Genomic DNA, 14,890 nt, shown 5'->3' with positions numbered 1-14,890 from the left:
ATACTGCACTCAACAATATACTACACTGAGCAACATATTATATTCCGCAATATATTACAGTCAGCAATATACTGCACTTTGCAATATATTACAGTCAGCAATACACTATACTCAGCAATATACTGCACTCAACAATATACTGCACTCAACAATACACTACACTCAGCAATATACTGCACTCAACAATATACTGCACTCAACAATATACTACACTGAGCAATATATTACATTCCGCAATATATTACAGTCAGCAATACACTACACTTTACAATATATTACAGTCAGCAATATACCACACTCAGCAATATATTACCATCAGCAATACACTACACTCAGCAATATATTGCACTCAACAGTATACTACACTCAACAATATACTACACTCAGCCATATACTACACTCAGCTATATGTTACAAGCAGCAGTGCACTACAATCAGCAACATACTACACTCAACAATATACTACACTTGCAACATACTACAGTCAGCAATATACCACACTCAGCAATATACCATACTCAGCATATAGTACACTCAGCAATATATTACTGTCAGCAATACACTACACTCGGCAATATATTACACTCAACAATATACTACACTCAGCAATATACAACAGTCAGGAATATACCACGCTCAGCAATATACCACACTCAGCATATAGTACACTCAGCAATATATTACCGTTAGCAATACACTACACTCAGCAATACACTGCACTCAACAATATACTACATTCAGCACTATGCTACACTCAGCAATATATTACAGTCAGCAATACACTACACTCAGCAATATATTACAGTGAACAATATACTACACTCAGCCATATAATACACTCAGCAATATGTTACAATCAGCAGTACACTACACTCAGCAACATACTACACTCAACAATATACTACACTCAGCAATATACCACAGTCAACAATATACCACACTCAGCAATACCACACTCAGCGATATACCACACTCAGCCTATAGTACACTCAGGAATATATTACTGTGAGCAATACACTACACTCGGCAATATATTATATTCAGCAATATTCTACACTCAGCAATATACCACGCGCAGCAATATACCACACTCAGCAATATACCACACTCAGCATATAGTACGCTCAGCAATATATTACAGTCAGCGATATATCACATTCAGCAATATACCACACTCAGCATATAGTACAATCAGCAATATATTACTGTCAGCAATACACTACACTCAGCAATATATTATACTCGGCCATATACTACACTCAGCAATATATTACAGTCACCAATACACTACACTCAGCAATTTACTACACTCAACAATATACTTCACTCAGCAATATACAACAGTCAGCATATAGTACACTCAACAATATATTACAGTCAGCAATATACCACATTCAGCATGTAATACACTCAACAATATATCACACTCACTGATATAGTATGCTCATCAATTTATTACAGTCAACCATATACCAGGCTCAGCAATATACCACATTCAGCATATAGTACACTCAGCAATATATTATATTCAGTAATATACCACACTCAGCTTATAATATTGTATGTTCGCAATATACCACACTCAGCGATATAGTTCACTCAGCAGCATATTACATGGAGCAATATACCACCCTCAGCAATGTACTGCACTGAGCAATATAATGCAGTCAGTAACATACTAAAGTCAATAATCTGCCACACTCAGCAATATACCACACTCAGTAGTAGAAGACACACAGCAATGTACTATGCTCAGCAATATACCTCGATCAGTGATATACTACACTCAGTAATGTGGTTGATATTTAAATGCCTCTAAACAAGGACAATTAGGAAGGGACATCAAATGTTGGCCTAGCCAGCAACGCACACATCCCAAGAATGAATTTTTAAAAACTTAGTTATGTACCACACTATGGTATACTGGTATACTGGTGAGTGTGGTAAATTTCTGAGTGTGGTATAATTACAGTCAGCAATATATTACAGTCAGCAATACACTACACTTAGCAATATATTACAGTCAGCAATATACCACACTCAACAATATACCACACTCAGCATATAGTACACTTAGCAATATGCTGCACCCCACAATATACTGCACTGAACAATGTACTACACTCAGCATATAGTACACTCAGCAATATATTACCGTCAGCAATACACTACACTCAGCAATACACTGCACTCAACAACATACTACATTCAGCAATATGCTACACTCAGCAATATATTACAGTCAGCAATACACTACACTCAGCAATATATTACACTCAACAATATACTACGCTCAGCAATATACCACACTCAGGAATACCACACTCAGCAATATACCACATTCAGCCTATAGTACACTCAGCAATATATTACTGTGAGCAATACACTACACTCAGCAATATACTACACTCAGCAATATACCACACTCAGCAATATACCACACTCAGCACATAGTACGCTCAGCAATATATTACAGTCAGCAATATACCACATTCAGCAATATACCACACTCAGCATATAGTACACTCAGCAATATATTACTGTCAGCCATACACTACACTTAGCAATATATTACACTCAACAATATACTACACTCGGCCATATACTACACTCAGCAAGACATTACAGTCAGCAATACACTACACTCAGCAATATACTACACTCAACAATATACTACACTCAGCAATATACAACACTCAGCATATAGTACACTCAGCAATATATTACAGTCAGAAATATATTACAGTCTGCAATACACTACACTTAGCAATATACTGCACTCAGCAATATACTGCACTCAACAATACACTACACACAGCAATATCCTGCACTCAATAATATATTGCACTCAATAATATAGTGCACTCAGCAATATACTACATTCAGCAATATATTACAGTCAGCAATACACTACACTTAGCAATATATTAAAGACAGCAATATACCACACTCAGCATATAGTACGCTCAGCAATATATTACAGTCAGCATTATACCACATTCAGCAATATACCACACTCAGCATATAGTACACTCAGCAATATATTACTGTCAGCAATACACTACACTCAGCAATATACTACACTCAACAATATACTACACTCAGCAATATACAACAGTCAGCAATATACAACACTCAGCAATATACAACACTCAGCATATAGTACACTCAGCAATATGTTACAGTCAGCAATATATTACAGTCTGCAATACACTACACTTAGCAATATACTGCACTCAACAATATACTGCACTCAACAATACACTACACACAGCAATATACTGCACTCAATAATATATTGCACTCAATAATATAGTGCACTCAGCAATATACTACACTCAGCAATATATTACATTCAACAATATATCACACTCATTAATATATCACACTCAGCATATAGTACACTCAGCAATATATTACAGTCAGCAATATACTAAACTCAACAATATACTACACTCAGCAATATATTACAGCCAGCAATATATTACAGTCAGCAATATACTACACTCAACAAAATACTGCACTCAGCAATACACTGCACTCAGCAATATACTGCAATTAGCAATATACTACACTCAGCAATATACTACGCTCAGCAATATACTACACTCAGCAATATACTACCGTCAGTAATATACCACACTCAGCAACATAATACACTCAGAAATAGATTACACTCAGCAATAGACCACAGTCCGTCATATACTACACTCAGCATTATACGAAACTCAGCAATATACTACACTCAGCAATATGCTACAGTCAGTAATATACCACGTGCAGCAATATACCACACTCAGCAAATCACTACACTCAGCAATATACCACAGCCAGTGATATACAACACAATTTGAAATCAAGTTCACAGTTGACTGAGTGAGGCATCAAGGAGCCCTAGCAAAACTAGCATCAAATGTAATCAGGGGGAAAAGTCTCCACTGGTTGGAGTCATTCCTAGCACAAAGGATGATGGCTGGGATTGTCTACTTATCTACTTATCTACTTTTCCCACTGCCTTAAAGGATCGGTGGACATGCACACCAGGGTCCCTCTGATCCTCGGTACTTCCCAGGGTCCTACCTTTCATCGTGTATTCTCGTGTCATGTTTGTCCTGCGCAAGTGCAGCACCTCACACTTATCTGGATTAAATTCCATTTGCCACTGATCAGCCCATCTGACCAGTCCATCTATATCCTTCTGTAATCTAAGGTTATCCACCTCACTATTTACCACCCCAACAATTTTCGTGTCATCCACGAACTTACTGATCAACCCTCCTACATTCAAGTCTAAATTGTTTATATATACCACAAGTAGCAAGGGGCCCAACACCGATCCCTGTGGAACCCCACTGGACAAAGGCATCCAGTCACAAAAAACACCCCTTGACCATCACCCTCTGCTTCCAGCCACTCAGTCAATTCTGGATCCAATTTGCCAAATTGCCTTGGATCCCATGGGCTCTGACCTTCATTTTCAGTCTCCCATGCGGGACCTTATCAAAAGCTTTGCTGAAGTCCAAGTAGACTATGTCAAATACATTGCCCTCATCTACACACCTGGTCACCTCTTTGAAAAATTCAATCAAATTGGTCAGACATGACCTCCTCTTAACAAAACCATGCTGACTGTCCTTGATTAATCTCTGCCTCTCCAAGTGTAGATTAATTCTGTCCCTCAGAATTGCTTCCAATAGTTTCCCCACCACTGAGGTTAGACTGACTGGCCTGTAGTTCCCTGGTTTATTCCTTCTTCCCTTCTTGAATAACGGTACCACATTGGCTGTTCTCCAGTCCTCTGACACCTCTCCTATGACCAGAGAGGTATTGAAAATTACTGTCAGCACCCCTGCTATCTCCTCCCTTGCCTCGCTCAACAGCCTGGGATACATTTCACCCGGGCCTGGAGATGTATCTATTTGTGAGCCTGCCAGACCACTTAGAGTCTCCTTCCTTTGTATGCTAATTTATTTAATTACATCACAGTCCTTCTGCCTGATTTCCATACCAACATCGTCCCTCTCACTTGCAAACACAAAGTATTCATTTAGAACCCTACCTACATCTTCCGGCTCCACACACAAATTACCACTATGGTCCTTAATGGGCCCGACTCTTTCCCTAGTTATCCTCTTACTCTTAAAGTACTTGTAAAATCACTTCGGATTTTCCTTTACTTTACATGCCAATGTTTTTTCATGCCCCCTTTTTGCTCTCCTAATTTCCTTTTTAAGTTCCCCCCTACACATTCTGTACTCCTCTAGGGCTACCGCTGTTTTGAGCCCTTGGCATCTGCCATAAGCCTCCGTTTTTCCCTTTATGCAATCCTGTATATCCTTCGACATCCAGGGTCCCCTGGATTTGTTGGTCCCACCTTTTGTCTTTACTGGAATATGTTGGTCTCCCTATTTCCTTCTTGAATGAGTCCCACTGCTCTGACGCAGATTTACCTAAATGTAGCTGCTCCCAGTCCACTCTGGCCAAATCATATCTGATCTTATTAAAGTCTGCCTTCCCCCAATTTAGAACTCTGATTTCTGGCCCATCTTTGTCCTTTTCCATAACAACATTGGATCTGACAGAATTATGATCACTATCTGCAAAATGCTCCCCCACTGATACCTCTACCATTTGCCCTGCTTCATTCCCTAAAATTAAGTCCAGGACCATTCCCTCTGTTGTAGGACTTTCTACATACTGGTTTAAAAAGCTCTCCTGGATGCATTTTAAGAATTCCGCTCCCTCTAAACCTATCACACTTTGATTAACCCAGTTAATGTTGGGGAAGTTAAAATCCCCCATTATTACTAACCTATTATTTTTATACTTCTCTGAAATTTGTCTATATATCTGCTCTTCTATTTCTCTCTGACTGTTTGGGGGCCTATAGTACACTCCCAGCAATGTGATTGCTCCTTTTTTGTTTTTCAGTTCTACCCATATGGCTTCATTTCAGGAGCCTGCTAAGATGTCATTCTTCCTTACTGCTGTAATTTATTCCTTGATCAATATTGCAATACCCCCACCTCTTTTACCTCCTTCTCTGTCTCACCTGAAGAACCTATATCCTGGAATATTGAGCTGCCAATCCTGCCCCTCTCTCAACCATGTCTCTGTGACAGCATTGGCATTATACTTCCAGGCAACATACCATCCTGGCCATGTCTACGGCCGCAGAAACGCTTGTCTGTTCCCTTTACTATCGAGTCTCCTATCACTATTGCTCTTCCCCTCCATTTCCTCCCCCTCTGCACCCACCCATAATTGCCTTGGTTCAGAGGGCATTTTTAAGAGACCACCACATTTCTGTGGGTCTGGAGTCACATGCAGATGAGGATGATAGATTTCACATTAATAAACCAGATGGGTTTTTAATGACAATTGACAATGGTTTCATGGTCATCTTTTAATTCCAGATAATTATTGAATTCAAATTCCACCATCTGTTAACATTGCCCTGGGTCTCTGGATTACCAGTCTGGTGACAATACTACTATGCCCACTGTAGTGTATACACCGTAGTGTATATTCTACACTCAGAAATAGTTCACAGTGAACAGTAACACTCAGCAATATATCACACTGAAAAATATAACGCACTCAGCAATATAACACACTCCGCAATATCCTGCACTCAGTAATATACCACACTGAGCAATATAACACACTCAGTAATATGTTACACACAGTAATACATCACACTCAGCAATATACCACAATCCATATTATCCTATACACTGTGTTATACTATATTCAGCAATCGATCACACTCAGTAATATACCACAGTCCATAATATACAACAACATTTTGACATCAAGGCTGCACTGCACAATTGCCAGGCAATGACCACAAGAATGAATCTAACCATCACCTCTTGACACTCAATGACATTACCATCGCTGAATCCCCCACAATCAATATCCTGGGGTTACCATTGACCAGAAACTGAACTGGACAAGCCATATAAATACTGTGGCTACAAGAACAGGTCAGAGGCTAGGGATCCTGCAACAAGAAACTCATCTCCTGACTCCCCAAAGCCTGTCCACAATCGACAAGGCACAGGTCAGAAGTGTGATGGAATACTCCCCACTTAATGAGTGCAGATCCTAAAACACTCAAGAAGCTCGACACCATCCAGGACAAAGCAGCCGCTTGACTGGCACCACATCCACAAACATTCACTCCTTCCACTACCGACACACAGTGGCAGCAGTGTGCACCATCTACAAGATGCATTGCTGGAACTCACCAAGGCTCCTTAGACAGCACCTTCCAAACCCATTACCATCTAGAAGGACAAGGGCAGCAGATAGATGGGAACACCAGCACCTGGAAGTTCCCTCCAAGCCATTCACCACCCTGAAATATATTGCCGTTCCTTCACTGTCGCTGAGTCAAAATCCTGGAACTCCATTCCTAACAGCACTGTAGGTGTACCTACAACACATGGGCTGCAGCGGTTCAAGAAGGCTGCTTACCACCACCTTCTCAAGGGATACTTGGGATGGGCAATAACTGCTGGCCCAGCCAGCGAAGCCCACATCCCTTGAATGTATATGAAAAAAAAACACAAAGCAATATCCTACATTCAGAAATAGATCACACTCAGCGATATACTGCATTCAGCAATAGATCACACTCGGCGATATACTGCATTCAGCAATAGATCACACTCAGCGATATACTGCATTCAGCAATATATCACACTGAGCAATATGCCACGCTCAGCAATATACTACACTCAGCAATATACCACACCCAGCAATATACTACCCTCAGAAATAGATCACACTCAGGAATATAATACACTCAGCAATATACCACACTGAGCAATATACTACAATCAGCAATAGACTAGACTCAGCAATATGCTAGACTGAGTAATATATCACACTCAGCAATACACTACACTCAGCAGTATACTACACTCAGCAATTCACTGCGCTCAGCAATATAACACACTCTGCGATATAGTGCCCTCAGCAATCCACTACATTCAGCAATATAATACAATCAGAAAGAGATTATACTCAGCAACATACCACACTCAGTAAGATACTACACTCAGCAACATAACACAAGCAACAATATACTGCACTCTGCAATATACTACAGCCAGTAATATACCACACTGAGCAATTTAGCATGCTCAGCAATATACTGCACTCAGCAGTATATTACAGACACTTTTATACCACGCTCAGCAATATACTACAGTCAGCAATATACTACACTCAGAAATGGATCACACTCAGCAATATGCCACACTCAGCAATACACTAGAGTCAGTAATATACCACACTCAGCCATGTACTGCACTCAGAAATGGATCTCACTAAGTAATATTCTACACTCAGTAATATCCTACACTCATCAATATGCCACACTCAGCAATATACCACACTCAACAATATACCACATTCAGCGATATACTACACTCAGCATTTATTACACTCAGCAATACACTACAACAAGCGATATACTACACTCAGCAATATACCATACTCAGCAATATAGCATACTCAGCAATATACTACACCAAGCAATATACTACACTCAGCAATATATCACACTCAGCAATATACCACACTCAGCGTTATACTGTGCTCAGCGATATGTCATACTCAATGATATACCACACTGAGCAATATACGACACTCAGCAATATGCCACACTCAGTGATATACTACACCTCAGCAATATATGACACTCAATGATATACCATACTGAGTGATATACCACACTGAGCAATATACAACACTCAGTGATATACCATACTCAGTGATATACTACACTGAGCAATAAACGACACTCAGTTATATACCATGCTCAGTGATATACCACACTGAGCAATATACCACGCTCAGTGATATACCATATTCAGTGATATACTACACTGAGCAATATACCACACTCAGCGATATACCGTGCTCAGTGATATACCACACTCAGTGAGATATCGCGCTCAGTGATATACCATACTCAGTGATATACTACAATGAGCAATATATTCATTCTACACTCAGGTCATTCTTTTCTACGTTCTTTGGCTTCTGCGTATGTGTCAACCAGAGAAAGGCTGCATCTGCACAGTTCATGCATGTTCACATCTTCAGGCCAGTAAATGGCCCTGCACATATGCACAGTTTGTTTTTAGATTTTTAAAATGTTTGTAAGTCTGCTCTTTACTCGTCAGAAGAAGAGAAGGAAATATAAGTAAAACAGTGCTAAAACAAGTGTCAGGTGTTGCAGGAGAGATTACCATTCTGCAGGAATTGCCAGAACAGGCAGGACAGGAGCTGCAGGGATCATGTCCCAGAGAAAAGGAGAATGTCACAAAAAAACAGGGAATGGGATAGAAAAGTGTCCCAGGAAGACAGTCAAGTTAAGGAACAAGGGCAGGAATTGGAAACAGTTCCTGTTAAGTGAAGTTAAAAGTAAGGAGCAGAGGACAAGGCTCCAAATTAAAGAGGGAGCAGCCTTGAAACAAAGCTGACTTGCGGGAAGTCAGAAGATCTAAGGGGACAGTCGAAGGTTGGTCAAAGCCCTTGCTAAGGGCTTTGGTGCAATGGTGCCCTGTTTGGCACAGCCGAATATAAGAGAGAATGAAACCTGAATGCACGTAGAGGTCCAGGGAAAAGGAACATTGGAAGGAGAGTTCGAAACCTTGGAGGTGGATCCTTGTGGAAGATGTCTGAGTGGAAGCGTTATTTGGGAGAGAATCCCAAAGTGAGATCTATGAGCTTGGAGATTGGAAACCCTCATGAGAATGACCAAGTTTCAGTGAGACTGGTTGGTTCACAGAGTGACAAGCATCTGGGGTGGTGGGGGTGGGGTGGTGGTTGGGGGTGGGGTGATGGTGTTGATGAGAAATCCATAGAAACTTGGTTTTGGAGTGTGGTGTCTGACTGCAGTTCACCTATTAGTTTACATGGACAGCATACTTAGTGTGAATATTAGAATATAAGATAGATTTTGTAACTCATGTCATCGTTACGAATTTGTATATATCTGTGAAGGTATAGTTATGGGTGAAGGAGCATTGTAATATATTTCATCATTTCTTGTTTACTGGATGTTTTATTCTTTGTTAAAAGTTCATCAGCAGACTCCTGTGACTCTGTTCAGTTGCCGCCCTCCACATAGCTGAACAAAAAGTAAAAGTTAGGATCTACCAAGCCGGGTTCCACCCTGGGATCTGTCTTGTCCAGTAGTAACATCAGTTGGGATTATAACACTACACTCAGCAATATAACTCTGTCTTTTGAATGAGTTGTTAAATCAAGGCCCCCTCAATCCTGTAAAGTGGACTCAACAGATTCCATGGCTTTATTTCCAAGGGAGCAGTGGGTTTTGCAGCACCTCAACCAACTTCACTGTAAAAGGTAACAGATCTATAGAGCGTACATTGGTTATCTCCTACAAGCACAGTTTGTATTTCCTGTTTTATAGCACTAACGCAGAGATTCAAATGATAATCCTCAGCATTATTGCAGTTTCTGGTGTGTTGTGGGCACTGAAACCCACAAAAGTAAATTGCTTTTTTATTGCAGGAGTTAGTTTTCTTTCTGCAATGTCAGGTGATTTGCGAGTTGGGTGAACTGATTTCAAGATTGATGCAGTTTGGGTAAAGCAGCCATCTTGATAAATCTATTTTCTCCTCAGCAGGATGGAGGCTGATGTCTCAGCAGCTGCAGGGACTTCTCTCTAATTTCTTCAATATACAACCCAGAGGGGGACCCTTTGCCAACTCTCAGCAAGAGTATTGCAACTCACCCCACTGCCCATTCCTTTTCCTCATTGTTTTGCAGATAATTACCCCGCTCCCTATCGAAAGCCTCAACTGATTCTGCCTTCAGCTGACTCTCAGGCAGTGCATTCCAGCTCACCATAGCTGGAATTTGATGTACCCCCCCCCGATCCCCAGGTTAGTTTGGAAGCTGTGTGATTGGGCAGGAGGGTGCGAGATGGAGATCCCACTCCCCTTCCACCTCCCTTCAATCAAGTCCAGGGTGAGAAGGCGTGGGTGGCCTTCCCACTTGGAGGCCAACTGAGGCCCTTAAGTAGACACTTAGAGGCCTCATCCTGCTATTGCTGGTATTCAGCCAGGGGCATCCCAGAGCCCACCTCTCCTCCAGGGAAGTCACCAGCAAACACTGTTTGGTTTGCCAATGGCCTACCCGGGGAGGGGGGGGGGAGGGGGGGGTTGGGTGGTACCCTCATACATGGGATCTCTGCATCTGATCAAGGGATCTAACATTAGGAAAGCGGTAGCCCTGCCGGAAATCATGCCCCTGCTCTTGCTTTCACACCCCCTCCCCACCTGGCTGGTAACACCTTTCCTGCCCCCACACACTCTCCAGGGTTCCAACAACAATCCCTGCTGAAGGCCACACTGTAGTACAAGCTGGGGCCACCACTCCCAGTGGCACTGCCAGTACTGGAGAGCTGCTGGCCTCTGACTGGCCAGTAACTCTCGGGGGCAGGATTCCTGTCCTAATGGGGGCTTAATCAGAAGGGAGGCCTGGCTCTGCCAAGGTAATTGCCTGACTGGAATCTAATTGTTTTGTGCCTCCTGGAGAAGAGCAACATGCGGCTCCCACCGATCCTCCAACCGATGGGTGGGGTCCCCGTTATCCACGTTAAATTTTGGCATATAGTTTCAAGTTTTATCTCAACTGAAAACTTACATAGGTCAAGAAAAGCTGGGGTCCCAATATTGACCCCTCTGGGAACCTCACTATGCATCTTGCTCCACTTGGAAAAACAACTGTCCAAGTCTATGAAGATATCAAACAAACAAACTGTCCCTTTAATTCTATTGTCTTCAACTTTGCTGACAAGCCTGTTGAATGGCACTTTCTCAAATGCTTCTTGAAAGTCAGTGTATACAGCAACATTATTCTCATTAATGCTTCCTTTTGCTTCTTCAAGAAACTCATCCCTTAACAAATCCGTGTTGCCTTTCCTTAACTAATCTACATTTATCCAAGTTTCTGTTAAATTTGTCAATTGTTTTGTGAATTATTGTTTCTGAAAGCTTTCCCAACACCGTGGTTAAATTGACTCACCTGTAGTTGCTCAGTTAATCCTTCCACCCTTTTTTGAACATTTGCAATTTTCCAGTCCCCTGGCACTGCCCATGTACCTAAGGAGAATTGTAAAATTCTGGCCAGTGTCTCTGCAACTTCCACTCTCACTTCCTTCAGTATCCTCGGATGTAACCGATCCTGTCCTGGACCCTTATCAGCTTGAAATGCAGACAGCCTCTCCAATACCTCCTGTCTATTGATTTTTAGCCCTTCCAGTGTCTCCACTGCCTCCTTTTTCATTACAACTTTGACATTCTCAAATATGAAAAAAAAGAACAGGTTGTAGCTGAGGAAATTCCACTCTCACCACATCAGTCTCACCTTGACAGTGTCACTGTGCCAGTGTCACCTCACCAGATCATAGCAACTCTGGGCCAGTCTGTTTGAATCCACTCATTCCAGTTTAAGCCTGTGATAATGCTGGGATTCCTCTTGGGTTCACCTTCTTCCACATCTCCACACTGATAACAGATTCCCAGGCATGGGGTCAGGTTGCACCGTGTGTGGTGGTACCAGCCAGCTCTACGTCACCATCACAAGGAAACAGTGTAGGTCAGTCACTGAGCACAAGGGGAGTGGGCGGGCAAGTGCTGTGGACCTAGGGGAGGGACAATAGAGGATAACCAAACAAAGAAAGGTAAAAGGATAGTATAAAAACAGAAGGAGGCTATTCAGCCTTATGAGCCTGCTCCACTATTCAACTGGATTATGGTGGATCTGTATCTTATCCATCCAGCTGCTTTGGTTTCATAACCTTTAATGTTCTTACATCGACCAACCTCAGTTTTGAAGTTTTTAATCTCCCCCCCAGCTTCAACAGGTTTTTGGGGGTGAAAGTTCCAGATTTCCACTCACCTTTATGTGAGGAACTGCTTCCTGACATCACCCCTGAATGGCCTGGCTCCAATTTTAATGTTCTGCCCCCTTGTTCTCAACCTCCCCCACCCCATCAGAGGAAATAGTTTCCCTCCATTGATCTGTCAAATCCTTTAATTAACATATCATGGCGATCTAGACCTGCCCCCATTTCTAAATCAGAATTAATTGAGCTTATGAACTCGGTGACTCATGCAGTTGAGTTCTGTTTTAATGACACCATACATGCCCAAATAGATGGTGTTGCCATGGGATCCCCTCTCGGCCCAGCTCTCACAAACACCTTTGTTGAGAAACACATCTTTGATGGAATGACACCCTAACCTCCTGCCCTTCACATATTTCCGATATGTGGATGATACATTTGCTATGTTTAAATCCGCAGCTGAATTAATAATATCCTTGCATGTCTTAACAGGCTCCATCCTGTGCTCAAATTCACCTTTGAAATGCAGCAGTCAAATGAACTCCCTTTCCATGATGTACTAGTTGAGAGATCTGCCAGGGGGTTCTCTACCACGGTCTATGGCAAGCCTACCTTCACTGGTCAATATACATACTGAGATTTTTACAGTTCCACACGCTATAAGATTGGTCTTGTTGGCAACATTGTAAATAGGGCCTGAGCCATTTGCTCACCATGCAAGCTTGATGCTGTAATAGGGGAACATCAAAGGCATCCTACAGGACAATGTCTACCCTAATCAGTTCATTTAACGCTGTATATCACGCAAACTCATGAACAGGCCTAAAGCCATCACTTTCGGTCCTGAAAAGTGTCCAGTCTACCTCAGATTACCCTGGAAGTGGTATTTGCCACCAACACGATGCTTCTGTCAAGCTAAAAAGACGTTCTGCCTACCACACAAATGTGTAATGTGGTATATGGATTTCTGCACTGGCTGCACAATCCAACGACTGGTGGATCGGATCGAACAGCACAATCCTTCAGCTGTTCGCAACAGACAAAGTACCGATCATACCGAACCAGCCTGTGCTTGCAAAACTCAAAACATAGTGTCCAACATTAGTTTTGATTCCGTGATTAGACAGCATTTGCTAAACAATCCTGATTGTTACACTGAATTACACTGAAAACCAAGTTAAGACTATCAACCGGCTTCACAGTGTGACTCACTTACACGTGCTAGAAGCCACATATATTCACACACAGGGCCCTGTCCTTTGCAGACACAAGGTACAAGTCCATGCATTGCATCTTTTTCAACTAAAGAAAGCTTGGGGGAACAGCCATTCCCTGATTCATTCCCCAGGGCAATGCCTTGACCAATCAGAGTCAAGATACCTGGATTGAATTTGAACAAAAACTTGGCTGTTAACTGCTCCCTGCTGTTTTCTCCATGGCAACATCTCTACCAATCAGAGTCCACTTGCCAAATAATCAGCGCTCTCTTCTCATGCAGTACAAATTGTTGTTCCCTTTACTGTTGGTATTCTTGTGAACTGTCCTGATGAATACATGATGAAAAGCTTCAACAGCACGTCTCTTTTTTCAACAATTAACCATCTTAAACCCCTTGATCAGGTCACTCCTTAATCTTCTACAGTCAAGGGAATACAGCATCAGCACCTCCACTTGAGGGCAGAAATGTTCTGGGGAACAAGGAACAAGTTAGGAGATTGCTCCCTCCAAGGCCAAAGGCCCCAGTGAGGAAGCCAATGATTGGTTTAACTGACAGCTTTATGGTAAATTTTAATGGGGCTCAGAAAAGTTTCCGAATTGGCCCAGAAAGAGTGAGGGTGATGTCTCACTTAGTTGAAAAGCCATCAGGAGGTACAGCGAGAGCTGATCATCCACCAGTGGACTGTGATGTCCCAAAAGACATGGAGCCTGCCAACCAACTGACCAACAGAGGGAGCCCAACCAGATTGGACCCCACACTCCCCCACCTTAATG

The sequence above is a fragment of the Carcharodon carcharias genome, chromosome 14, assembly GCF_017639515.1.
Source record: "Carcharodon carcharias isolate sCarCar2 chromosome 14, sCarCar2.pri, whole genome shotgun sequence".
In the NCBI taxonomy this organism is placed as follows: Eukaryota; Metazoa; Chordata; class Chondrichthyes; order Lamniformes; family Lamnidae; genus Carcharodon; species Carcharodon carcharias.
This window is presented reverse-complemented; position numbering follows the sequence as displayed.